General features: G+C 37.5%; 1 long non-coding RNA gene across 1 annotated transcript in view; it reads right to left on the reverse strand.

The window, feature by feature from the left end:
- Nucleotides 1–18,950: 18,950 nt before the first annotated feature.
- Nucleotides 18,951–27,108, reverse strand: part of LOC105088992 (uncharacterized) — a 723,199-nt gene continuing 715,041 nt past the window's right edge. The window contains exon 16 of the long non-coding RNA XR_010378187.1: nt 18,951–19,924. This is a non-coding gene — a long non-coding RNA (uncharacterized LOC105088992). The remainder of the gene's footprint in view (nt 19,925–27,108) is intronic.

A 27,108-nucleotide genomic window follows, 5' to 3' on the forward strand; every position in this document is an offset into this window, starting at 1 on the left:
TAAAAATTTTTTTTTATTGAAGTATAGTCAGTTTACAATGTTATGTTAATTTCTGGTGTACAGCAGAGTGATTCAGTTACATATATATGTAAAATATATATATATATATATTATATATTCCTTTTCACAGTCTTTCTCATTATAAGCTATTCCAAGGTATTGAGTGTAGTTCCCTGTGCTAGGCAGCAAGACCTTGCTATTTGTCTATTTTATGTACAGTAGTCAGTATAGTAGTTTGGGATTTGCAGATACTAGCTACTGTACTTAGGTTTTTGATCCAGCATTAGTTAATTTTTGTATATGATGTGTGGTCGGAGCCTAACTTTATTTTTCTCTGTGTGGATGTCCACTTGTCTCAGCATCATTTGTTGAAAAGAAATCGTTTCGCTGTGCTTTTCAAAAATCAACTGATCGTCAATGGAAGTATTTATTTCTGACTCTTAGTTCTATTCCAGTGTATACTCTCAGTAAGAAAGACAACCAATTCATTCCTGTAACAATGTAGATGACTCAAAATGCATTTTGCTAAGTGAAAGAAATTATGCACAGATTGTAGAAAAAGGCAAAATTACAGAGACAGAGATCAGATGAATGGTTCCCAGGGTTGCAGGTCCAAGGGGTAGGCTGTCTTTAGAAGGGCAGGCAAGGAATTTGGGATGTGATGAACTATTTTGTGTCATGACTATAATGGTGGATACATTACTCTATGCCTTTGTGTTTTTTTAATTTAAATTATTTTTTACTAAGGGGGGGATTAGGTTTATTTGTTTATTTTTAGAGGAGGTACTGGGGATTGAACCCAAGACCCTGTGCATGCTAAGCACATGCTCTACCATGTGAGCTATATCCTCCCCTCTGTGCCTTTGTTAAAACCCACAGAACTATACACCACAAAAAGTAAATTTTACTGTTTGTAATTTCTAAAATAAAAAATAATGGTTTGGAAAGTTAAAGTAAAATAATGATCACTTTGTTCTAGATTGCACTCTTCCTTCCTCTGAGTAATACAGTGATTTGATTCAATGGCTAGAGAGTCAATTGAAGACAAATAGGAATTAGAGAATTCCACACACCAGTAAATATTTCAAAAATGCTATTCTGCTCCTATACTACTAAAATTTAGGGATTCACCATGTTTGTTAGAGGCTTCTTATCAAGTGTATTAATTGGTGTAGCTTATAACATGGATGAACTTTATTTGTATTTTGTTCTGTAGTTAGAAACTTCAAGAAGCAAAAATGTTAGAATGAAAAAATGCATGAGGGAGTCAACCAAGAAGTAATACTAATTTCAGTTGCCATTTCCATAGTGTTTGGGGCAAAGATGCCTGTAATTGCTTCTGTTGCTGAAAATGAAGTTTGCAATGATCTATTGATAGCTATTCCTTCATAGCAGAATCACTCATGATAAGATACATGGAGACAAAGAACTCACTTGAATATATTCATTAGACATAAATCAAGGAGAGAGAGAGAACAGTTTTACAAATATAATTAAAAGAGCCTATATTTTACAAGTAGAGGCACATGAAAATTTTCTACTTTGGCAGAAAATCTGAACATCTACTTTGACAGATGATCTGAAGTCTGAAAATAATAGTGAGTCACAAAATTTTGGGAGAAATCAGTGTTTAATAGGATCCCATTTAATGGGCTTCTGACTGCTTCTTCTCAAGCAAAAGAAAATAGAGAAGTTTATATTAGAATTTCTCTCCTTCATTTCAGATGACTGATCACTCAGTGGGTCTTCTACATTTGTTGCCATGACAACAGAGATGGGGAAACAGAGAAACTATTAACTATGTCTCTCTAGATACTCAATTATATGTTTGATAGGATGATGTGCTTAATAAAAAGTGACAGCACAACATATTGCTCCACAGACTCAATCTGGGTTCTCCTCTAGTGCAAGCTGTCTTCCAAACCGTCCCATCAGTTTTTATGATATGAAACCGTGGTAAACCATTTGCTTTTGAGCCAGTGATCCTCCTAGGCTATTGCTTCTTCCGACTACATACATTTCCACCATATTCTCCACTGAAGCAGCTACTGTTGTGCCCAGTGTTCAGTTATTACCAGTTTGATGGTTTTCCTGATGCTTGTTCATCTGCAGCAGAAGAGAAAGTTCTTGCTCAGCTGGCCTGTGGACACAGTGTATTGAGCTATGAATCTTAACCCTGTCTTTATATATATATCCCACTCATAAGAAGTTTTTTCCCAAATAATAATGCCTCCTTTTAGAATAGATACTTCTTATACTCAGATGATTAGCTCTTCAAGAATAGGGACTGTCTATGGGATACACTGGGTAACCTGTGTCAATGACGTGAGGGTCAAGAATACACTTAATATATGTTTAGCTGTACAAGGGTGATGCTTCAGTCCACCATAGGATGGGGGAATTTAGAATTGTTGTTCTCAATGTTATAATGTGTCTCTTCTCATTCTCTGGTCACAGTAGAGAAATAGTAGAGAGGGAGTACAGAATAATTTAATACAAAGAATATATATTACAGGGGGGAGGGTATAGCTCAAGTGGTAGAGTGCATGCTTAGCATGCTTGAGGTCCTGGGTTCAATCCCCGGTACCTCCTCTAAAAATAAAATAAAACCTAATTACCTCCCCCTGCCAAGTAAGAACATATACTACATAAACCACACACATATAAAAGTTACATAAAATCAGGAGCAATTACATAAAACAAAAGTTAATTCTTTCATTATTATACATGGTCCTAAACAGATCATTAATATCCTGAATTCCAAAGTTTATGTGGGTGTATCATGAGGAAGCAAAACTAGAATTTAAAAACTATAGTGACATTATCTGATTACTTTTTCACACATTACCTTGCCAAGGTTTTTATGGCATCTTCTCAGTCATTAAGTAGTTTTCTATAGTGTTCCATTAAAGAAAGATTACTTGGCTGGAATTCAGTGCTTTGTGTTTAAACGTTACTTTGCCTCTGGGTTCTTTAACCCCAGGGCATGACTCCTGGCCCAATCCAGTGGTTCTCTAGGGGAGCTTTTTAAAAAAGATACAAATGCATGGAACCCACCCAGACAAATTAAATCAGAACTTCTGAGATTGTGATCAGAGTTGTTTTTTTTTTAAGCATCCCCAGTGATTGTTTAAAAAAAAAAAAACAGTTACAGTTAACTCACTGGATTATTAGCCAGTAAAGTTAAATAGAAAAAAGTCTGACCTCACTAGTTCCGTCTCAGAACAGCCATCGAGAAATTGGCTAGTTTCTCGAGAGAATGAAGGTACACACTCACATTACACAGCATTTTGCTCTACCACATTTGATGAAAGAACATATATTCGCTTTGAGCGTAAGTGTCCAGCTGGCCCAAAGGGCTCATTGTCTGAGCATTTAGTATGTTAACAGTATGATCTATGATATTTGGTTTGATGTTCTAAGTAGAAAAATGCGAGATTGTTGAAGAAGGCCTTATGATATTGAGAGAAGCAAGTCTTCATTGTGGAATGGAAGTAGCTGAATCTATTTTAATCATATCTCTCCCTAAATCAGAAAGAGTCACGTAATTTGTAAAACTATAGAATGTAAGTGAGAATTATTTTACAGCTACACAAGGTCTAGTGTCAGTGACTTCCAGTTCAGTTAAAGGGGTTGTTTACAGATGACCTATTTTATTTCTCCATAATCTACTGTGTATCCACTAAACTGAAACAACTTAAAACCAACTACATTAAAAAAAGAAAGAGATTGATTTATTTAAGCCCAGGGAAAGGAGAGGAGAGTGGCAACAACTCCTCCTCTTCTCTCTGATTTATTCACCACGTGAGGTTGCCTCAGGACTGTTTTTGCTCTCCCTCTGGGGAGACGAGACTTTCCACCAAGGAAGAGGTGAGGACTTCTAGACTCGGCTGTGAGGGGGCCGACTTTCTGTCTGGGAAGAGCTGAAGGAGTGGGTGGGCTCTCCTGGGGTTATCATCATCTCCAGCAGCTGCTGTTCTAGTGACGACTGAAAACATTGTTTTTAACGGTTCTCGCGTTCTTTGCTCCTCTTATACACAGCAGCGCCTCGTGACTTGTGGACTCATTGTATCCATTAGGTGGCACCCAATCTGTGTGGCAGGTGTGGGAGCGACAGCTCTTTTCAGGATCTGACATAATTTTGGGTCAACTGCTTGGTTGCACTTAGAAAAATAACTGTGTTGTTAAAAAACAACCATCGTTATGGCCTCTTCATTCTGACCCATGTAAATCAATGTGATTCTCTAAATGATCTGAACCAAAATGTACTTAATATCTTAATGTAAGTATTTTTTATTTCACCAATTTTACACTATTTGCCTTCACCGTTCATCTGGAAGTTTCCTTCACATAGGCTAACAGATGCTATCTTTCTCATTTTCCATGGCAGAAAGCTTTGCAGTGTGCCCATAAATATGTTAATACACAAGTAACTTAATTTTCATAAACTCGAACTGTGGCTGTATACCAAAGAAGAAGTAACATGCTAACATGGTTATGAAGAATTTCCATTTGCCTTTTTCTGAATTTTCTTTTCAACAGTGCTGATTCTTAGAGCTTTAAGTCTTGCCAAATTCCCCACATAAAAAAATTTGTGTTTATATGCCTTTTGAGATTAGCATAGCCATGTAACTTGTCTAGGTGAACAAACATGAGTGAAAGTGATGTGAAACTCCTGTGATTGATCTCTTTCTGCTACCGCAGTGATCCGCATTAGAGTTGGTGGTTGCTCTGTCCGCCTAGGGCCCAGAACAAGACACTGTAGACTAGACACCCAGATAATCTGCAAGTGTAGTTAAAAGCCACTAAGGTTTGGGGGTTATTTGTTACCATTGCGTAATCATTCCTGACTGCTCTCACCATGTAATTCCCAGGAATTTCAGTGTGCTTTGAATTTTAGCTGAATTTATCAGTTAGCCTGTATTGTCACATAGGTGACTACAGTTCTTAACTCCTCCTGCTTCATCCTCAGGGGAGGCAATTATGGTGATATCATCACTGTAAGGCACTAACTGGCTTTTAATGTTTATCATTTCCAAGTCCTTCTCCACCTAATTATGACGAACGCCAGTGAATTCAAATATCCCCATGGGAAAACAGTAAATGTATACTCGATTCCATCCAAAAGCACGCAGGCTGAGCCTGGCTCAGTTGAAAAGAAGGCCCTCGCTAGTCTGGGAGGGCAAACAGATTTCTGCCGAGCTCTCTGACCTCTTTCTTGTTCAGTCTTTTCCACGTTCGACCCAGCCGAAGCCACCAGAGACACCCTGTGCTCCTGACCTCCAGGGTGTCTGCTTTGCACACTGACCGGTCAAGACTGTTAAGAGGGGATTTAGTAAGAAACAGTACTCCTGCTTCAGCCACTGTCTTAACAAGGGTGGTGATCTCTTGCCGCCCTCCGGGCAGTTCTAAAAGTTGTCCTTTCGTGTGGCCAGTTGGAACTGGGCAAAGGGCGGACTTGGACAGCAGCCCACGTGAAAAGGGCCCGGCCAACAGGACCAAGCACGCATTGTATCCATCCCATTCATGCGCGTGGGAAGAGCCCAACCCATAGCTCTCCACCCTCCCAACACAGAAGCTCCTCACTCTCCCTCCCCTTTCTCATTGGGCCTCTCACAACAGCATCGCTGTCCTGTCCGCAGTCTCACTGTGCCTCAAGCACTCACGCCTGCTGGGAAAACTAAGCATTTGCAAAAAACGGCTCCTTGGCTGCTCCACTCCTATTGTTTCGTAAGATCCCCGTCAGGGGGTGGATGACTGGATGAGCAGGGCATCGGCTTTTAATTGTTTTCAGATTTGACCACTTTGACTAAGACAGTGGACTCATTTCTGGTTCAAATATTTTTCATTCCAAACTGAGGTCCTTGCAGATGAATCTGAATTCCTCAAGGCCTCAGAGGCATAAGGAGAATAGATTATATCGTCTTCATTGAGAGTTGTGTTTGGAAAGGACTTAGGTCACCGGAGTTACATTTGATTTGTCAGGCTTGGTTTTATTCTTTATCATGGCAGATCTGTTTCAGTTTTTATCTTAGTCCTAGGGCGCAGGTCCTTTATTTTGGAGCTTCGCCCTTAGTTGGAAAGCCTGGTTTGTCTAGAGTGTCCCCTGAGTGTCCCAGGCACTCGGCAAGGCCTCTTCCCTCCTCCGGGACTGGAGCTCCCAGGGGCAGTTAACCAGTCTGCCAGCTGCTCTCTGCTGCGCTGCACGGAACCTCCCAGTGTTCACGCGTAACCCGGCCCGGGAGACCCACGGTGAACCCCCACTGCAGCCTCCCTCTGCACGGCAGCCGCTTCTCTGACGCTGCCGGATGGGTGAACCCCGGCTGCTGCAGCACTCAGAGCTTCAGCTCTGCCTTCTCAGCTCAGCGAGACCCGTCCTCCTGGGCTCCACCTCCGGGCACCACAGCACGTAAGTCCTCCAGGCAGAACGGGTGATCCGTGTGCTTCCTGGTTCTCTTCTTTCAGGGATGATGGTCTTGCGCTGCCTTTGTTCGATGCCGGGAGACTGTTGCTTCAGGTGTTGTTGTCCACTTGTATAGTTACTTACGACTGGGGGGCAAGCGCGGCGCCAGTTACTCCATCAGGCCTGAGCGTGGACACCTGATTGTCTTTATTTCCAGGAAGGCGTTTTTCTGTTCGTGTTTGTTTGTAATAGCCAGATAAGTATATTTTCATAAACGGGCCAGCAGGTGTCAGTAAAAGGCAAAGCAGTGACATGTGAGTTTTGTATTGGGCTGTCAGATATTTAATTATCAGAGTCAGAGCTTAGCAAATAAATCCGTCTTTTAAATGTAATAACTCTACGCATAATCCTCTTTTTTTTGGTGGCGGGGGTGGACAGGTGGTAGCAAGAAGAGGCATTGGTTTGATTTTCCAAGGGAGCAGTAGGACCGCCAGACACTCAGCTGTTCTGGCCAATCATAAGGCCTTGAGAAATCCCACTCAGAAGGTTTTCACAAAGAAATCTCACACCTCCCAGGGGCCAGTGCCCCTGATCAAGCTGGCCTTAAGGTTTTCTTTAGTTTGGTTAAACTTTAGACAGACTTCTTCCTGATTCTCAGCCAGACCCATGACCTTCAACTTCCTAAAACATTTTTTTTTTTTTAGAAAACTTGTAAAAATCTTCCTCTATCACTTTGAGATGTAAAGCTTTTAAATTAAACTTCTTGCCTGTTTTATAACCCAAGAACGTCTTTCTGAAGGACCTGGAAGCCATGCCTTTGAAATTCATCATCAAGTAAGATGGTGCCTCCATCTCCCAGTTTCAGTGTGGGGAGAGGGGGCAGGAGACTTTGATGGACACCTCGCTCCAAGGTGTAAAACTAGCTCACGTCAGGAAGATAGGAGCGTGTTTATTTTTCGTCTGGGTAAGGTCAGTTAGCAAACACAGATGCCTGAAGATCTCATTACTCCAGCTCTTAAGACTCTCTTTGTTTCAGCAGAGTTGAGCTCAGACTGAGTTCTGGCCTCTCTCCCCTAATGCGGTTGCTCTGAATAACATCTTCTTTGTGTGCTTGACTTTGTCCAGTGCAGTTTCTGCTTTGACCTACGAAACCGGAATTTATGTAAAAATCTCTAAGTTATCCTTCACATTTTAAACAAGTATTTTATTCACCATACTTAGTGTGATGTAGACATTCAAATACACGCTCAGGGTTTTTGAATGTAAAGTACTTGTATGTGAGAGACTATTATATGAGAGTTTTTTTCCTGAAAAAAAAATTTCGTACGTCTGTAAAGATGGTTACACATATCTGCCAATGTACTGAAATCCACTGAATTGTTCATTTTTAAATGGATGAATGGTATGGTGTGTGGGCTGATTCAATAAAACTGTAAGCTTCCAGCGAGTATAGTGCTTGTCAGCCAAAGTGGAACCTAAAAAAGACAAGAATTCTTCTAGTGTTAGCAAGTTCATCGTTTGTATTGGTGTCTCACGCATTGAAGAATTCTTTGTCATTAAGATGTTTCAAATGCGTTAGAAACAGAGTTCAGAAAATTATACAACTCATAAAACAGTGATTATTACGAAATTTAAGAATAACTGAAATTGAATGAGTTGGTTATGCATCTAAGCATAGAAAGCTTACTAGACCTTTATTTAAAGTTGTATTATTTAAAACTATAAAAAGTCATAACTTCAGTAGCTTTTCAGAAGGGTCCTTGAACTCCCCGAAACCTGAGTAAAAATAGTATTTCCCTTATTAATAATTGCTAGATGTATGTAACTTTAAAATATATATTTGCTGAAAGTTGGCTAAGTGAATTTTGTTGGCTACATGCAGGAATGCAGTATTAACGTACACTGTTAGTCTCGTAATAGAAATAAGCTTGTAATATGAGTAAGACTTTATATAATAACCACTTTATAAAATAGGATTCTTCCATGTGGGATATAGCCAAATATAGCTCTTTTATTAAAGTATATCTATTAAAAGCATGCTAGAATAAAAACAAAAGTTATGCAGAGAAACTCATGCAAATACGTCATATATAAAGTTGCTCTCTTAAATTTTCGCTTTGAAATCAAAGTTTGAATGGTTGGCAATATATTAATTTCCTCACTAGACCCTGCACAGAGCAAAAAGTACTGTTTGTGTGAGTCCGTGTTTCACTTTGAGCTCAGTAGTGTTCCCAGATTATTTAAGTACCTTAAATCGTATCATACTTACGCTATAAAATGAGTTTTAAGCAATTTATTGTCTCTGTTTCTGTAGCTGTGAAGACAGTACCCTTGATCCTTCTCACACTCACATAATGCACTTGAAATTAGACATATCTTTAAGGGAAAAGTTTTTATAGACTAATTAGTCTGTTATATGATCATGATGAATATGAGATGGCTAAATTATTCTTCAGGAAATTTTTATTTAAAATTTTTGAAAAATAATTATTAAAATAATGTTTTATTACAGAATGCCGAATTATAAAGACTCTCAAATAAGCCACTCTTCCATAGAAAGGATATTCCTATATTAAATATAAAAATCTAAGATTTTAGTTTTAATTTGTCTATGTAAGTGACTGAGCAATGTATAAATTCATACCAAATAATGGCAAAAAAGACTTCCTTAATAATGCCGCTAAGAACGTTCAGCTGGTATAAGAGTTTGATTGAGAACACAATATTTCCTTAAGTCAGTTAAAAGTTATTTAATAACCTATTTAAATAGATGAAACCAAAATACTCTCTTTTTACCAATGTTGAGTTCTATTCCAAGGGTCATAAATTTGAGAAGATAGTTGTGCTTGAAAACTGTGATAACCAGGTTAGCAAGTAATTACGACTAAAAAGAGCATCTAATTCTATGTGGGTAAAAATGACATTCCATCAGTGTGAAACCAGCCACTTTGTACAAATGGCAAAATAATGCTTGTGGGAATAAAAATATCAAGTACAACCCGATATGGGCTATTAGTTAAATTTCTAATGGTCAACTCAGAATAATTTATTTCTTTAATGTATTTAACCTACAAGTTTCCCAGGGGAAAAATGAGTGGAAAAGCTAACCAATTTGAACCACTAACTTAGATGAATGGCAGAAGAGAGAATTTCTTCTTGCTTCTCGAGACAACTCAGTATCCCTGCTATTATTTAAATTTCAAATGGTCAAATCAAAATAAAAAGAGAGAGGGAAGGGTCTGAGGGGTTACGGTACCTGGAACCTAACAGAAGGGTGGAGCCTAGTAAGCGGATATGCACGGAGACGGTCTTACGGCGGAGGCTGGCCAGTGAGTTTACCGGAGCAGTGGTGTTTGACATGCAATTTAAAATTGTCCTAATCTGTAATGTAATTTTTCACTCCGAGCCAAAATATTTTCAGTAAAAATCTGATACAAACAAAAACCTTGGCTAGTGGAGTCTGGGACATGAAAAGAAGATAATCACAGTTTTCTACAAGAGAACAGCAACACAGCAAGCAATGCTTAACCGGCGTGTTTTAACTCCAGTGTGCATTGTCTCAGGAGTGGATGGGGGACTATCAACTTCCTCCCAGTAAGAAATCCTGCTGAAGGGACATCCCACTTTGGGAGGTTTGCAGACTCCTAAGAAAATACCAGTTAATAACAGAATGTCGAATATTTGATAAAACAACTTGGTTTAGCCTCTTAAAAAAAAAAAAGTCAAGGTTGTTAATACAAAGAAGGAGATGAGAAGGAATTAAAGACTTCTCTATATTATTGCCGCACAGCAGGGAAACAGGCTCCTCAAAACCTTGCTTTGAGGCAATTGAGCAGGCAAAGGATTTTGTAAGGTTTGGGGGATGGAGCTACTGCAAACACAGCAGGTGGCTGAGATGTTGAGAAGACCCAAAGCGGATTTCCAGGCACTCTGGCCTGTACATTTTCCAAACAGACACCTGGTTAATGTGAGCAAGAGAAAAAGACCCTGCCCTTTCTCTGAGAAAGATGTGAGTGATGGCAAAAAAGGAAGAACAGAGTAGATACGAAATTATACGAACAAAGGAATCAGAATTACAGTGTTCCTGTAATCTTGGCTACGGCAGTCGCTTGCAGGGACCACCTTGAGAAAGGAGTCCACCTGAGACTGAATTATGTGACAGAGCCACTGTGTTTTGTAGCAATTTAGGAAAAAAAGTTGAATGAATAAAATTAGAAATTTGGGGGAAAAAGATGTAGAAAACCATGAAATACAAAGGATACTCTTTGATTGGTTCAAAAATATCATTTATCTAAATTTTGTGTATCTAAATTTTGAAACGGATTATTATTATTCCAATCAAATTTTTCCTTAGGTTGATTCCTAAACAGAATATTTTGTTTCAAGCTAAGACAGAATTTATGTTAAATTTCTTATCTATGAAGAGCAGGTGGGGAAAAGGCATGTATTGCCATATTGAAAACACAGAGTGTATTTCTGCACATAAAATAATACAAAAGGAAAGCACTTTAAACATAAAAGAAATGTATGAGTGAAATTAATATTTTTTAGAAACGCAATTTTATGTTAATTAAATTATTTGTAATTCAGCTTTCAAGTACAACTAATTAGCAAAATGGGAGTGTCAGGTTAAAATTCAGCAATATTTAAATTATTTATGGTATTATTTATGGTATTTCATCTTAAAATTCTTTTAACTCTGGATTTAGTTCTCTGACCACATACAATCTAATTAGTAATATCCATAATGTTCTTTATGTATCTAAGCAATGCTCATTTTCTTAAATTTAATCTTCTATCTTACTGATTAAATTTGCTCTTTAATCTGCAAAAGCACAAAATAGATTTATTTTTGAAGCTCTAGAGCATTTGGCTGATTCAACATTGGAAAAACAATTAATATTGCTGAATCTTTACGCAGGGTTCAAATGATGGTTTAGGGCAGTGCAGCTGAACGGTGCATCTGCCCTGTGCACCGAGCAAGGAGTCCACCCTGAGGGTGAGGAGGAAAGAGCCCACAACACGGGTTCCACCTACTCCACTGGCCTCAAAAGCCCGGCTCAGGCCAGAGCAAATAGCAGTTTCCCACTCTCCTCTTTACCCTTCTTTTTTCTCACGATGTCATCTCTTCCCTAGAGACCTTCATCCTGGCTTCATATTCTGTGTCTAAACGGAGATCGTATCTGATTTGGTGATGTATTTGTGTATAGAATTTTGTGTATGTAAAAATCGAATGCAATAGGAATCGTTTTCTACTTCTAATAATTTCAAAGGAAACAAGATGGTGGGGGTTTTTTTTGTGCCATTAACCAAATTTCTAATAAATGAAATAATATTCAAAGAGTTGATGAACTGGAAGGATTAACTGCTGTAGAATGCCTAATTTGTTTCAAGCCACAGAATTTGATTTCTCACTTTTAAAAAATGAGAATATTAATCTATGCCTCACAGTGTTCTCTTGTGAAAATTAACTGGTATTATGAATGTAAATTAACTGAGGCTCAGAGAAATTAAACAATTTGCTGCATAAATGACAGGTGAAGGATCTAGTTCCAGTTAGTAGAACTTGTTAGATGCATTTGGGAAGAAGTTGGATCCCATGACTCTTAGAAACTGATCTTTTTTTATACGTTCAGTTGAATATGCCACTTTACTGAACTATAATTCACTATAATCCCTTTACTCCTTTCCTGATGGAAAATACACACGTACCAAGAAACCTTCCTTGCATTTACTAATTTGCCCACCAGATGGCAGTATCAGTCCACAGGCTGTCGAACAGTCCAGTAAAAGTTCTTGTAAAACTTTGACATCCTTTATTTGTGCGAAGCTAAGTAAACCTAGGCTTGACCACATTTGTTCCCCGATGTGTTGATATTATTCTTACCATTCGCAAATGAAACACTGCTGAAAAGTCCCACATGGACGTTGTTTTGCCGCATTACCGTGAGTGAGGCCTGATGGGGCCAGTCGCGGTTCAAGGGTCACCAGAGGCAGGAACTGTTGATGGTCTGGTTACTCCCAGCTGCCCCGGAGAACCCGGCACATCACGCGGGGCCGCTCAGCGGCGACACCAGGGTGATCACCAGGCGCGGGGGCGGGCGGACGTGGGCTCTGGACAGGTGCCTTTATTGTAGTTTCTGTGGAAAAGAAAGGAGGCAGGAAAGCAGGTTTAGGCTTGGCTAATGAGAATATCAGCAGGCTCTGGAGGTGGGGGCCGTCCCTGGTTGCCTGGTACCCGGCCCTGGGGCAGTGAGGGGGGTCCTTTGGGATGGGGACTTACTCTTCTGCTCTGGAAGAACTGACAGCGTCGAAACTGGGTCAAGACACCCCCCCCCCCCCAACACACACACACGCGCACACACACACCTCCCTGTCTTGTATAAGTTTCCTTTAAATTTTGTGGCAAGTCGCTTCCTATTTCATACGGATCAAAGTCCTTTCTATCTTGTTGAAAATGATGACTCTTTACTGTGTTAAGTCATAGTTAGTGGAAATCAGTTAAACAATCATGTATTATGTAATAGAAAGCAAATTGTGGCTCCTGATAGCAAAATGATGAAAAAGCGGGGAAGGCACATAAAAATTCAGATGGAAAGGATAAATTCAGGGTAAGAGTGGCACATACATTAAAACATGAAAATTGAAAGCCTGGAGGGATTGGCCTAAGTTTATATCAGCACCCCTAGCCCTTCCTCATCCCTCTCCAAATCAGAAGAGGCCTCTACGCCATGCAAAAGTAAATGATCATCTGGCAAGAGGACCTTCCCCAAGGCTCTCCACTCTGGTAAAGAGGTGATGGAGGGGGAGTGCTCAAATTTATACCCACCTGTGACTCTGGCCATGCAAGTTATCACAGTGATTATGACCAGAGAAGCCCTTTCTACAGCAGCTCTCAGGAATACTGCTCATCTGCTTGATGCAGGAGAAATGGAAGTGGGGCGCAAGAAGGGCCATGTCCCAGGCTTTGGTTGAGCCCCTGAGACGTGCCCTGCCAGGTGTGGGTCCTTGGCTTCGTGCGAGAAAGAATCCAAAAGCGAGCCACAGTTGAGTAAAGGTAGATTTATTCAGAGAGATATGTTGAAGGGCAAGAGAAAGGCCACGAGGTGTGGGGGTTGAGTGCTCAGATTAAAAGTAGGTACACACTCCATAGACTGAGTGTGGGCTGTCTCTGAATGGAGGGAGGGAGAGAGAGACAGAGAGACAGAGAGAGAGAGGCTGCCGCCCTGAGGGGCAGTGCTGCCCATTTATATGGGCTTTGGTAGCTTCATATGCAAGTAAGTGGAAGGACCAGTCTAACTAGCCTGAGGAAGGGGCTGGGATTCCCAGGAAGCTGGCCATTTCCCCATCTTTGACCTTTTGTTGCTAGACTTGGGACTGCCTTGGTGCCTGTGGGCGTGTTATTCACCATGTTAATATATTACAGTGGGCATATAATGAAGCTCAAGGTCTACTAGAAGTTAAATCTCCCACCATCTTGAGCCTCAAGGCCTCCTGGGGGTTGAATCTTGCACCATTTTGATGTTAATTGCTGTAGCATTCCTTGAACGGCTGTGCCCTGCCCTCTTCCTGTCTCCTGCTCTTGGATTTACCTGAGGCACATCAGTCAGGGAGGGAGACTGACCAATTCAATATGACTTGAAAAGAAAGAATAGACTCATTTTAGAGATAGTATTGTAGCGGGAGATACACAGCATTTAATCGAAAGGGTAGATTTCTACCTTATTTCTAATATTTTTTCACATTCACTTTTTAATTATGTCCCACAATTTGCAGTTCAATATTGAAATTTTCAAGTCATTTAAAATAGTTCATTGTGATTGCAGATTTTGGTTCTGGTTTTGATTTTTATTTTACCTTTTCTATTCAGTTACCTTGTGATTTGAAATCATGTAGAATGTATTTTCCTGGTGTGGCTAAGTCTGCGTTGACGAGGCTTTCTCAATGAGTGTGGTAGGTTTTCTGGACACGGACGCACCATCCTGCTCCTGTGGTAGTCACCCAAACGAGGCAAAGGAAACTGTGTAACAAACTATATCTAAGCTTTCTGAAGGCAAGGATGCTTGTCTGATTTGTTTATTTCCTGTGTGCGCTGCTCAGAATTGAGCATGACACTATTAGATCTTTGATGCTTTTATTTCCTTGAATGCATTGGAACCAATTTCACTTGTCTATAAATTGCTGTTTTGAAGAAAAGGGAAAAAAAATCAAGATTGAGTCAGAGGAGAGTCTCAAGAGGAAAATGTATGCAGCTTCAAATTACATACAAAAATAGTATTTAGAGGGTGAAAAGGATAGACTGGAAGCTGCAGTGTAAGAGTTGTTACTGAGTCGAGGCTCCTACTTTGTGCCACACCGTGGGCTGGTAAATCATGAGATGAGTTGTTGGGGCAAGGAATAGTGACTTTATTTGGAAAGCCAGCAGACAGAGAAGATGGTGGACTAGTGTCTCAAAGAGCCATCTTACTTGAGTTAGAATTCACGCTTCTTTTATACTAACAGGGGACAGAGGGGCATGGCTGGTTGTTGCAAACTTCTTGGTGCTAGGACCCTTTGTTCTTAGCGCTGTCCAGGGACGTCTGTTCACAAGGTTCCTATAAACCTCCAAGGAGACAAATGTTATTCTATGTTCTGCAACTTTTTAATCTGCATATGGTTAGAAAAGGGTTACACCTTTTAAAGGTCAGAGCCTTGTGAATGGGCTATCCTGAATGTTTCAGGCCATAGGCAACATTCTTGTACAAGTAGTGTGGGGCCAGCATGACGAAGCGCAGGCAACAGAGCACAGAGGTCAGAGCTAAAGGAATGATCCAATATGGAGTCAGGTGTGTTCTCCTCCGTTGCAGAATGACTTGCAGTCAACTCTAAAAAAAGGATAAAGATAACTGAACTGGTGCAGAATTTGGTAAGGATAGTTTTGCTGAAAGAGTGGAACATAAATTTCTTTTAAAAAAAGGCACTTGGCTGTTTGTTTCCTTTTTGTTTCCGCAGTGCCTGGAACAGTGCAGAACCTGTGGTTCACGTACAGTAATTAAGTGTCTCCTATGAGATTAAGGAAGGAGAGATAGAGAACACTGTTCTGAAAACAAATAGTTGAGTTCATAGTTTGGAACTCACTGACAATAACAAGAGAATGAGCCCAATAATGAAAAGGAGTGTGAAAACGTTGGTCAATGGGCATATTTTTAAAATAATAATAATAAAAACCATCAAGGATATTGATCAATTGGGAAGAGCCAAGAAAGGCTAGCCTGGATAATGTGGATCTCTAATTTATGACATAAATTCCTTGGGTTTTTAAAATCAGCTCTGATAGCAATTTATACTTCATTACTGTTTTCCTTCTAGATCTGGGTATTTCTGTATCTATCTTCCCCCATTATTGTGACTGCTTTTCTCTGTGGGCAAAGCCAAGTTATACTTGCATCTTTGAAGAGACAGTAATTCTGTAGTTGCAGAGTAATTACTTTTCTAACTTCCATAGTAAATTTTCTCTTAAAACACTACCTACAGTGTGAAATTGAGTAGATATCTGATGGAGCTCAGCCCATTTATTTCTCCCCTCAAAATCATTAAGTTTGAGTCACATTGAAAGCTATACTGACATTAAATAATGCATTCTATTGCTTTCAATTGCTTTTCTACCTACTCATTATCCAGGGAGAAAAGCACCTCACAGTCCTTCACGTTTGGAGCCTGTGTGTTTTAAATACACACACACACACACATATACACATTCTTATACTATTTTATAATTAATAAGTAATAGCAACACAAAGAAGAGAACAGCTTGACTTATTGGGCTCTTGGGTTACAATAAGTAATTCTTGTGATCAGGGATGTTATTAGCAATTGGGTTTTTTGAGTGTTATTTAATTTGGCACTAATTTTCCATCACAAGTGCTTGCTACATTATAATTTATTTTGCCTTTCATAAAATTGTCTTAATTATACAGAAAATGTTAGCACTATGGTTGGCTTTTAATTAGCATATTCCAAGAAGAGAACTGAATCCAAGCTGGGATATACAGGTATTGATTTTCTGCCTTCTATGCCACAGGGTCAAATATAATGTGCATGTTGTTTGTATTAATATATATTCCTACCAATGGCATTGAAATCTGTCACTCTTATTGATTCCTGTTCTAAAATAGCCAGTGCCTATTGATTTAGGCAGAAAAATTATTGGGATGGGTTTAGCACTTACTTGCCATGACTTACAGTCAATACCTGACCTATTGAGCAGACATTCATAATATTGCACTTTATGCATACCCACCGAAGTACAAAGCACGCAGAAAGATACAGTGGATGGGTACATTCAAAGTGGCCTGTAGACCAGCTGTCCTTGTGGGTTGTTTTCTGAATGGATCTCCAGCAGGGCTGGAGGGAAATTGTGTACAGTTGCGAGGGTGTCTAGCAAAGTGTGTGTAGCAGGAGCTACGGTACTGAAATATTATCCTGGAAGTGTCTGGAATTTATAAGAAAATCCCCACACTAAGACCACTGGATATAAGGGACTTTCTGGGTTCCAGCTGACAATACAGGTAGGATATGGCTAGATGTGAAAACTCAGCAGACATGCATCTAAAAACTTCTTGGGTGATAAAATCTATTTCCTATTTCTCAACAAATATTAGATTTTATCCATTATTCTGAAATTACCCCACTCTCAGATAAATGCAGAGCTAGAAAGCAGGAATACCATACCTTATGAACTCTCTGGAACCAGAACCACTCAGAGTTAGTCCTGTTCTAGCTCGACCTTTATATTTGTTTAATTCTGACCGGACCTCAGATTTTCAGATTTAGCCTTTTGTCTTGTATCCACTAGTGCATTGCATTCCATGGCCTTGGAACTAACTAATATTTTTTGGCTGGTCTCTATTTTCTGATGTTAACCCTGATAATTTTACATAGCTTCTCCTGGTTATGGCCTGTCTGATGCCCATAAGAACCTGATTTTACAAATTCCCATGATTTTGCACAAGGAAGAGAAGAAAACATACTTTCCATCTTCAGTAAAGCACTTGAAGGTGATTCTGGGGCAATGAGCAAACTTCAAATATGAAACTTTCGTTTCCAGAACTCCTACAATTTTTCTTGTTTCTTGAGAGAAGTGTAATTGGGAAGGAAAATTAGTTAATCTTGAGCAAGTCTGTCACTTAAGGTTCATTTCACTAATTTGTGTAACGATCTTGATTTAAAGTTTTAAAGTTATACTAATCTGTAAAATCTCTATCTAACTACATTAGTAATTGAATCAAATTTTATTATGAATTAGGATTTTCAGGCCTGTGGTTGTAGGCAGTTTGGTATCTGTGAAACACTTGGGTAACTGGTGGATAGATAATAGAGTCTGGGTTGAATCTTAATGCATCATATTCTCAAATATTTAAGAATGTTGAATTTAGTTGTTCTTGGGTGAATTTCACTGTGTACATCCCCAAAGTAAGAATCTTCCTGGTGTCATCCTTTTAAACATGATTCTCTCTTTTTTGAAAAAAATCACAAAAATGTGGGAGCATTGATCAAAAGCCAGTCTTTGGAGGTAAATAACCTTGCTTTAACTTGATTCCACCAGTTAGTGACTCTGAACTTTGACAAGTCATTCAGTTTTTCTAAGGATATTTCCTCAGTGTCTTCAGGGACTGCAAATCAAAACCACAATGAGATACCACGTCAGATCTCTTAGGACCACTATTATTTAAAAAACAAATGATACTGAGTGTTGGAGAGGATGCGGAGAAAAGGGAATCTTGGTACACAAATGATGGGTATGTAAATTGGTACAGCCTTTATGAAAAACTACAGAGTTTCCTCAAAAACTTAAAAATAGAAATACCATATGATACAGCAATCCTATTTCTGGGTATTTATGCAAAGAACTGAAATCAGTATTTCAGAGAGATACCTGCACTCCCATGATCATTGCAGCATTATTCACAATAGCCAAGATACGAAAACAATCTCAATATCCATCAGCAGATTAATGGATAAATGCAATGTGATATATACATACAATAGAGTATAATAGAGTATTACTCAGCCTTAAAAAAAGAAATTCTTCCATTTGCTATACATAGGTGGACCTGGAGGAGACTATGCTAAGTAAAATAAGCCAGGCATAGAAAGACAAATACTGTATGATCTCAGACTCACAGAAACAAGGAATAGAATGGTGATTTCCAGAGGCTGGGGGCAGGGGAAGTGGGGAAATGATGGTCAAGGGTACAAAATGTCAGTTATGTAAGACAAATTCTGACATCCACTATACAGCTTAGTGTCTACAGCTAATACTTAAATACAGTTATGTATAACTAGACATATCTATGCAGTTATAACTATATATAGTTATGTATTACATGTGCATATACAGTTATATGTTGTACTTAAAATTTGTTAAGATGGTAGATCTTACGTCAAATATTCCTAACCACAGAAATAATTAAATTACAAAGTTACAAATCAAGCTTACACACCCATAAGCAAAAGTATATTTGTGGATGGAATATTTATTGATTCAAGACATTCCTTGCAGTCTGCATGACATTTAAAATGTTTTAATATTTGTTAATAAAAACAAAAATAAAAAAATAACTGCATGCCAGAAAAGGAACATTTCCACCATGCATAGTAGCTTTTTTGAACATTTCAGGTACCCAGATGTCACTGAAGACCAACAGCTATTAAAAGATGCTGTGAGAGATAACAAAAACATTGTCCACCTTGTGTCCAGCATCTGTGTCCCTTGGGGCTATTCAGTTGTGAATTTTGAAGTCTTTATTAACATTTCCCCTAAGGGCCAGAGCAAGAGATTAAGTAAAATATAGAGCAAAGTGATTTTTAATCCCACAATTGGCCCTAAGAAATTGTATTTAAACTTACCTAGAAGCAATGAATCTTTTTAACCTCTTTACAAAAATTACTCCACAGTTTGCTTAGTCATTTGTTAGGGTAATTTAGTTTATAATCTATAAGCAAAATTCTGTTTGCATAAGCATACACATACTCATACATGCACACACATATTTCTACTGTATGATCAGATTAAATACATCATTAATTACATAACGGATAGAGAAAATAGCCAAGTCGCAGGTCTTATCCAAGGATGGATGTGTCATTATCGTGCTGCTGACCCCACACACTCGCTGTTGTCCGTCTCTGCCAGACACGAGTCCCAGTGCCAGCGAGCCAGTTCTCCGCCGAACTCAAGAAGTGATCATCATCCTGTGTAGACGCATCTTCTCCCATCTGGGTCTCAATGAAATTTGATAATTGTGTTACTTTTTTTGGTGAGAGAAAGCCATTTCACAGCATCACGTGAAGGAAGCAGTGCATTCACACTTTCAGATGCTGATCACTTGGCAGCATTTCCTCTTGGGCTATGAGGCAAGTATCCTTGGGTACCAGTGTGCTTATTATGGGCTTTCTGATTGCACTGCATTCCTAGACACAAAGTTTCATTTAAGATATCAGGTCAGATGTCTTCTGTGCTCCAGCAGCTTTTTTTCAGGACTGTTCACGAAATGGAAAGTTATTTCAATGTCACGTTTTACAAGAAAAAAAAGCTTTATAAATAGAATTTATTTTCCTGCAGGAGAATAATCACTTAAAAATGGTAATTATCTAAAACACTGAAAAATTCAGCCATCACTGAACAGGTTTCAGTCTTTTGATATTAAATACATGGACAGGCTCTTAATAGCATTAGAAATAATGAAAAATTTCATAATTGGCATAACATTTTTTGTTGTATCAGTATTTCAGATTCTACAAAAGATTACCAAAATCAAAATAACAATTTATGAATGATTAAGCTTAAAAAAATAAATATTGCATATCCATAATAATGGGGATTAAAATGAAGGTCATTTTATGTATTTACACAACATTCTTTGTTCTCTGGGTTTTACACATCATCAAAATCAGAATAAAAAGTAAAGAACATTTCTGATCATTGCCAAGAATTGCTTTAAGATTTCCAATTCTCTTGTTGGTTTTATTATAAGAAGTAAAAAAATCTGTGCTATTTCTTAAAGTCTAAAAGTTGTTCTTAACCAGATATACGCTACAGCGTTTACAACAAAAAGTCTATAGTTTCTTTATCAAATATGCAGATGTTTATTTTAATTTAATGTGGTGTTTTCGATTCAATTAAGAGTTTCCCTCAAGGGTGAACTGTTTTATGAATCAGTTCTGATGCTTGCCCACTTCTTACTATTTTTGATCTCACTATGTCCTTTAAAACCTGATGTATAACCATGTAGAAAATTTGTGTTGCATGTACCATTTGGGTCACAGTAGTCTTACTGTGTTTTTTTTTTTTTTCTCTCTCCTAGAAATGCTTTGATGTTATGATGATATTTATGTGGATCTATGGGTCATCCCCCTTGATAACAGACAATAAATAACAAGAATAATATAAACAATTTCAGCAGATCTATGTCCTAACTGAATTCATAGACTTCAATTAAGGAACCTCAGTTTATTTTTTCCCGTGTGTGGTGAATAGGCTTTACGCAAACAGGAAAACAGGTGAGCTGTTGCCTTTGAAGTGGATGATGGCCTCACCGGCTGGCACCTCAGTCTCCTCTTTGGCAAAATGAGGTGACTGAATGAGATGATCTTGGACTCCATTCCACCTCTGACGGTTTATAATTAAATGTAACTGTTATAGTGATGTTGATAATAATTTCTCTGAAACAATCCACTTCAAACTGTGCTCTTCAAGCCATAGGAGTATTAGAAGGTGCTTAAGAGTTGTCACAAGGTTATTAATCAATTAACTGGATTTAAGACTGCTCAGAACAGTTCCTCTCAAACTTGCTTAATATATTAATGCATTCATGTGTGAGTACATTTAAAGAATATAGAGACAGAACACATATGTATGTGTGGATGTTTGCATGTGTGTCTACGCATGCTGTCCAGTATGGCAGCCGTTAGCCACCTGAGGCTGCTGAGCTCTTGAAATGTGACCAGTGAGACTGAGGAACTGAATTTTTATTTAATTTAATTTTAATTTAGATTATTTTCTAAGATGTTGGACAGGACAGCAATAGGATTTTTTGAGCTAAATAAACTGGCCACAATTTCTTATTATAAGCCATTTCTTTTCTTTTAAGTTTTAGTCCCCAATTTACTTTTTATTTATACTCATTCTATTTACTTATTAAGATATAATTCACATATAACATATATTAGTTTTAGGGGTACAACATAATGATTTGATATTTGTATATATTGCAAAATGATCACAATATAAAATGCTAAATAAGTCCTGGGGGATGTAATGTGCAGCATGATGACTATGGTTAATAATACTGTACTGCAAATTTAAAAGTTGCTAACATAATAGATCTTAAAAGTTCTTATTATTAGCAATCTTTAAACATTAGCTGAAGACTAATTAAAAGAGTTACTTTATAGGCAATTTAAGCATCAAATGAATAATTGTACTGGGTAACTGAATTCCACTTCATACTTAAAATCCTGAAATTCTTTTGCTCAGATTATGAAACGAGCACAGACGTTAAATCAGACAAATCCTGCTTGAATTCTAGCTTTCCAGCTTGGTAGCAGAGGGTCATATCTACAGGTGAGTTACTAACATCTGTAACCCTCAGCTTCTTTGGTCAAGTGAGGACAAAAATTCCAATCTCACAGGACTGCTGTGTAGATTAAGGAAAATAATACATATGGAATCCCTGATGCAGTGCCTCATGAAATCGATTTTCTACAGATGTTATTTCACCTTTCTATGAGTTATAGAACATGTAACTGAGGCATGTTTAATTCATCTTTTCAAATGTATAGGTAAATTACATCTTTAACTAGCGTTGAAGATGGAAAAAATAAAAATGATAAAAATCTGTTAAACTAGAGTTTTACTTCTCCAGTTGTGACTTCTAATTTGATGACTAATTGTCCAGGTATATCCCAAGACTGGGGAAACAAGGAAATGGAGAACAAAGATCTCCTGTTGCAGTTTAATATAAAGAGTACAGATTTGAATCTTGTAAGTATATCCACTGCCACTAGCCATAATGCAGCTGCCAAGCCTAGAAGATGCTTGTCATTGAGTCTTTGAAGGCTTGCGCATATGCTGTTGTGGGTACACAATTCCTTTCTCCACTTGGCCTCTTCTCCAGCAGGTATATATCAACTTTAGTGGTGGCAAACTGACATCTCAGGAAGAGAGTTCAGGTAAACAGCACTGTGACGGGTGCTGTCCAGAATCGACCATAGGCGGACAGTCTTTTTAAATTAGAAAGCTACTTCTTGAGCAAAATTCTGAGTAAGGAACACTGAAAGGAGACTCTATTTTCTATTACCTATTAAATTTAATGCTCTAAGCATGCCCTGATATCCACAAATGTGAGACCTGAACACAAATTTATAGGTTATGTATATTTTCCACTTATTCTTGATACTAAATTCCAGTTCACAGACTTGTACCCTAAATGCTTAAGAAAAAACAGTTCAGAAATTTTACTCTAGGTGATATATTCCTGTGTTCCACAAAAAAACTGAATTTCCTTGTAGTTGAAAATCAGGAGTATAAAATATAATTTTGTTTTATAGTACCTGGTTATATACTTCTTCCTTTGGAAAGGACTGTTATTTCTATATTTCTTCGGATAACTTCAAAACCTAAGTGCTAAACTCGTCCCTTGGGACTCTCTTTGAAACCATTTGGCATAAAACAGATTTGTTCAATGAATCTCAATAGACTCACAAAACATTTTACTAGGTCAACAAAAAGTAATATTTTTATGCTGGAGGAACAGTGCCTCTCAGAGGACTAATAAAGGTCCAGACTTGTTTTACCACTAAAGATGTATTAGTAATTAGTGGCCTGTTTACAGAGGGAGACTTGCACTGACATTTGGGAAGGTGTGTCTAAGAAGACAGTTCCAATTGACTTCCAAATGCAAAATGGCCCCACGGTAAACTGCTGATTTACCAAGATGACTTGTATGTAAACATCCTGGGCATCTTCTGAGGCGGCCTGACCTGTAGAGAACCTGTCTGTCTAATTCTGAGGCTCTGCAAAACTACACAATGCAAAGGCCCCTGCTTATTCTAAAAACAGTGAGTATAATTAGTCTTGAAAATCAATGTTTCCATTTATCAGGATGACAAAATAACTTGTTAAAATAGTATGCTTAATTTACATATCCAAGAGGTAACAAAAGCTTCATCTACCATTTATTTGATTATATCCTTTTAGGAGAAAAAAATGCAGTTCATTGGCCGTCTGCCATGCTCTAAAATATAGGACGTAATTAGAACCATACTGTTGTCATGTTTTCATAGCAAAATACAATCTGCTTTCAGACTGAATACACCATTATCTTATCTGGAGCTGCTTTATTCATAATTATTATGATATTTATGCCTATGGGTGAAATTAATAAAATATGAATTAATTGAAAATGAATTTCACATATAGCATCTTATTTAGAAATACAACAAAAATGTTTAGAAATTAGACAACAAAATGTTTAGAAATCAAAAATGTTCAAAAATTAAAATAAATATTATATGTACATATGCATATATGTAAAAATCCTTTACTTTTTTGTATAGGGCAAAAATAATATGCAACAGTAAATGTTATTTTTTAACATAATTAATGCCAGTGACATATCCATAACTAACTTTTTCAAGTGATATGAAACAATAGTAATTTAAAGAATTTTACTCCAAATTATAGTAATTCAATTTCCCCACCTACAAAAGATTTTACTGGAATTATACCATTATTAAAATATTTTGAGGGCTAAAAGCAAAAACCTAACCAACTAATGAGAAAATATGAAAAATTTAAAGAAAGGTATGAACTTATGTGTCTATTGCTACATTATTTCTACATTTCATCTTTGGATGTAGGTTACACTTTTTTTTCATTTTAAAACAAAGTTCCTATGCCATTTGTTTATTCTCCTAAGACACAAAGTAATACTAATCTGTTTAGTTTTCAATCATCATATCATGTTCAATTCACTCAGATCCTTTGTGGATACTAATTCTGCCTCAATCATCTGATTCCCCAAACCAAAAATGTTGCAAGCCTTTAAAATTTTTTCCAGTAATAGGTGAATTTGTCAAGAAACTGGAATATTTGAAATCACTGACACCAGTGCATTCTTTCCTGGTAGACAGACCTACCTGGGAAGAAGCTTACTACAAGAAATTAGCTTTAGTAGCATGACCTTAGAATCAAGGATGGTAATTTTTGGCATCAGGATAAAATAGCATCATAATATGGTGCTATTTATAATGGAAAATGAGAATTTAATTACATTTCAAATCAATAAATACTTATTGAATAGATGCATTGAGCTGGTCTCCTGTCTTCCAGACACTATTTTAAGAGCTGAAAAACCAATAATGAATAAGACCTAAATGGTCACCTTCCTTACAAAGTTTGCATCTTCACAAGGAAGAGAAAACCAGAAATTTATAAATAATTTACTACCAGGGAAATGCAAATCAAAACCACAATGAGAGATCACCTCACACCTGTCAGAATGGCTATCATCAAAAAGAACACAAATAACAAATATTGGCGAGGATGTGGAGAAGAGGGAACCCTCCTACTCTGTTGCTGGGAATGTAATTTGGTACAGCAGCCACTGTGGAAAACAGTAGGGAGTTTTCTCAAAAAACTAAAAATAGAACTACTGTATGACCCAGCAATACCACTCCTGGGTGTAGATCCCAAAAAACCCAAAAACACTAAATCAAAAAGACAGATGCACTTCAACATTCATAGCAGCATTATTTACCATTGCCAAGATATGGAAACAATCTAAGTGTCCATCAACAGATAACTAGATAAAGAAGATGTGGTGTGTAATACACACACACACACACACACACACACACACACACACAATGGAATACTACTCAGCCATAAAAAAGTCTGAAAATTTGCCGTTTGCGGCAACAAGGATGGACTTGGAGGACATTATGCTTAGTGAAATAAGTCAGAGAAAGGTAAATACTGTATGATATTGCTTATATGTGGAATCTAAAAAGATACATCAAATAGTGACTATAATAAAAAAGAAGCAGACCCACAGATACAGAGAACAATCTAGTGGTTACCAGTGGGGAGATGGGGGAGGGGCAACATCGGGGTGGGAGAGTGGGCGGTACAAACTACTGGCTGTACGACAGGCTCTAGGAAGTATTGTACCACGCAGGGAATATAACCAATATTAACTTCAAATAGAAAGTAATCTTTCAAAATCATATAAAGAATTAAAAAAATTTAAAAATGAAACATGAAAAAAATGACTACGGGGGAGTAGAGTACTTTGAAAATACCTACTAGGAGGCGCTGGGTTTTCCCAGAGGTGCTTTACATTTTCTCTGAGGATATTAAATATGAGCTAAAATCTGAAGGATTAGGAGTTTAAGAAAAAAACTTATTTTGCTCTTGCTTTTTCTTGGTTTGGTTGATTTTAGAAATGTTTTAGGTTAAAATGTCACATTATTTTATGTTTAAGTTAAATTACTATTGTAATTTACACTAATTACTATATTACACTAATTACTATTTAGCCTACTTGATAATATTAATGGTTTAAAAATACTTTTGGAGTATTTGAATTGACTAATTAAACATGATAAAATGTATTTAATATCTGATGTTTGGAGACTGCATCAGTCTTTCTAAACAGAATGTGTACAGTACAACACTCTCACATCTTACACGTTAAGTACCTGAAAGAAAAGAAAAAAGAATCAAATCACTTAGGAAGTAATTTATCTACAGTGAGCCTATCCCAGAACCTATAGCCTCAGGCTAAAATACCACGAAGACAAATGTTATTTTTATAAATGTACATATAGAACATACATATCTAATTTATGTAATTATATATTATAAATTTACAATTAATAAACACAAACATTCTTTTTATTTTACAGGCAGTTTGCCTAGATCACACAGGTGGGAACTGGAAGAAACAGGCTCAAGGACACGAGGACCAATTTTCCATTTCCAGGTAAGCAGTCAACTACATCAAACGTGGAGTTTTTCACTACACACATGGTTCTATACTAAATTTTACAAAAATTAAAATTGTTACAAATCCATTTTTCTGTATATTCTACTTGTGATTATCCTTGTATTATAATTATGTTGATTAATTTGTCAAAACATTAGCTTCTACCTACTTTGTGGTAGGCTTGACATACAACGGATCTAAGCCCTAATACAGTCCATGAAGAGCCCTAGAAGAGGCAGACACTTAGCGATTATGTATTTAGTTAAGGAATGAGTGAAAATTCCTGTATTTGTAAATTCATTTGATCCTGAAAGAAAAATTCGATAAATAAAGATGTATTTTTAAGCGCATTAATTTTAAAAGGGAAGGTTAAATGACTTCCCTACTCCATGCATTTTGTAAACTACAGAAGTGGGTCATGTGGCCACAGATTACAGGAACTCATAAAGCTAAATAAAATCCACTTGAATTAGGTCCAAAAATCAGAATAAAATAAATACAGAATTTGTAGCTAACATTTTTATCTAGATAATGGTCCCTCAGGCAGCTTCTCCCGATTTCCCACTGAAAAACAATAAAGAAATGGAAGAGCGATGAACACTGTCGACGAGTGGCAGTTAGCCATTGCTAACATCTGGGGCTGGAGGAGAAATTCATTGATTATAAGATGTGTGG

Source organism: Camelus dromedarius, chromosome 28 (genome assembly GCF_036321535.1).
Source record: "Camelus dromedarius isolate mCamDro1 chromosome 28, mCamDro1.pat, whole genome shotgun sequence".
NCBI lineage: Eukaryota > Metazoa > Chordata > Mammalia > Artiodactyla > Camelidae > Camelus > Camelus dromedarius.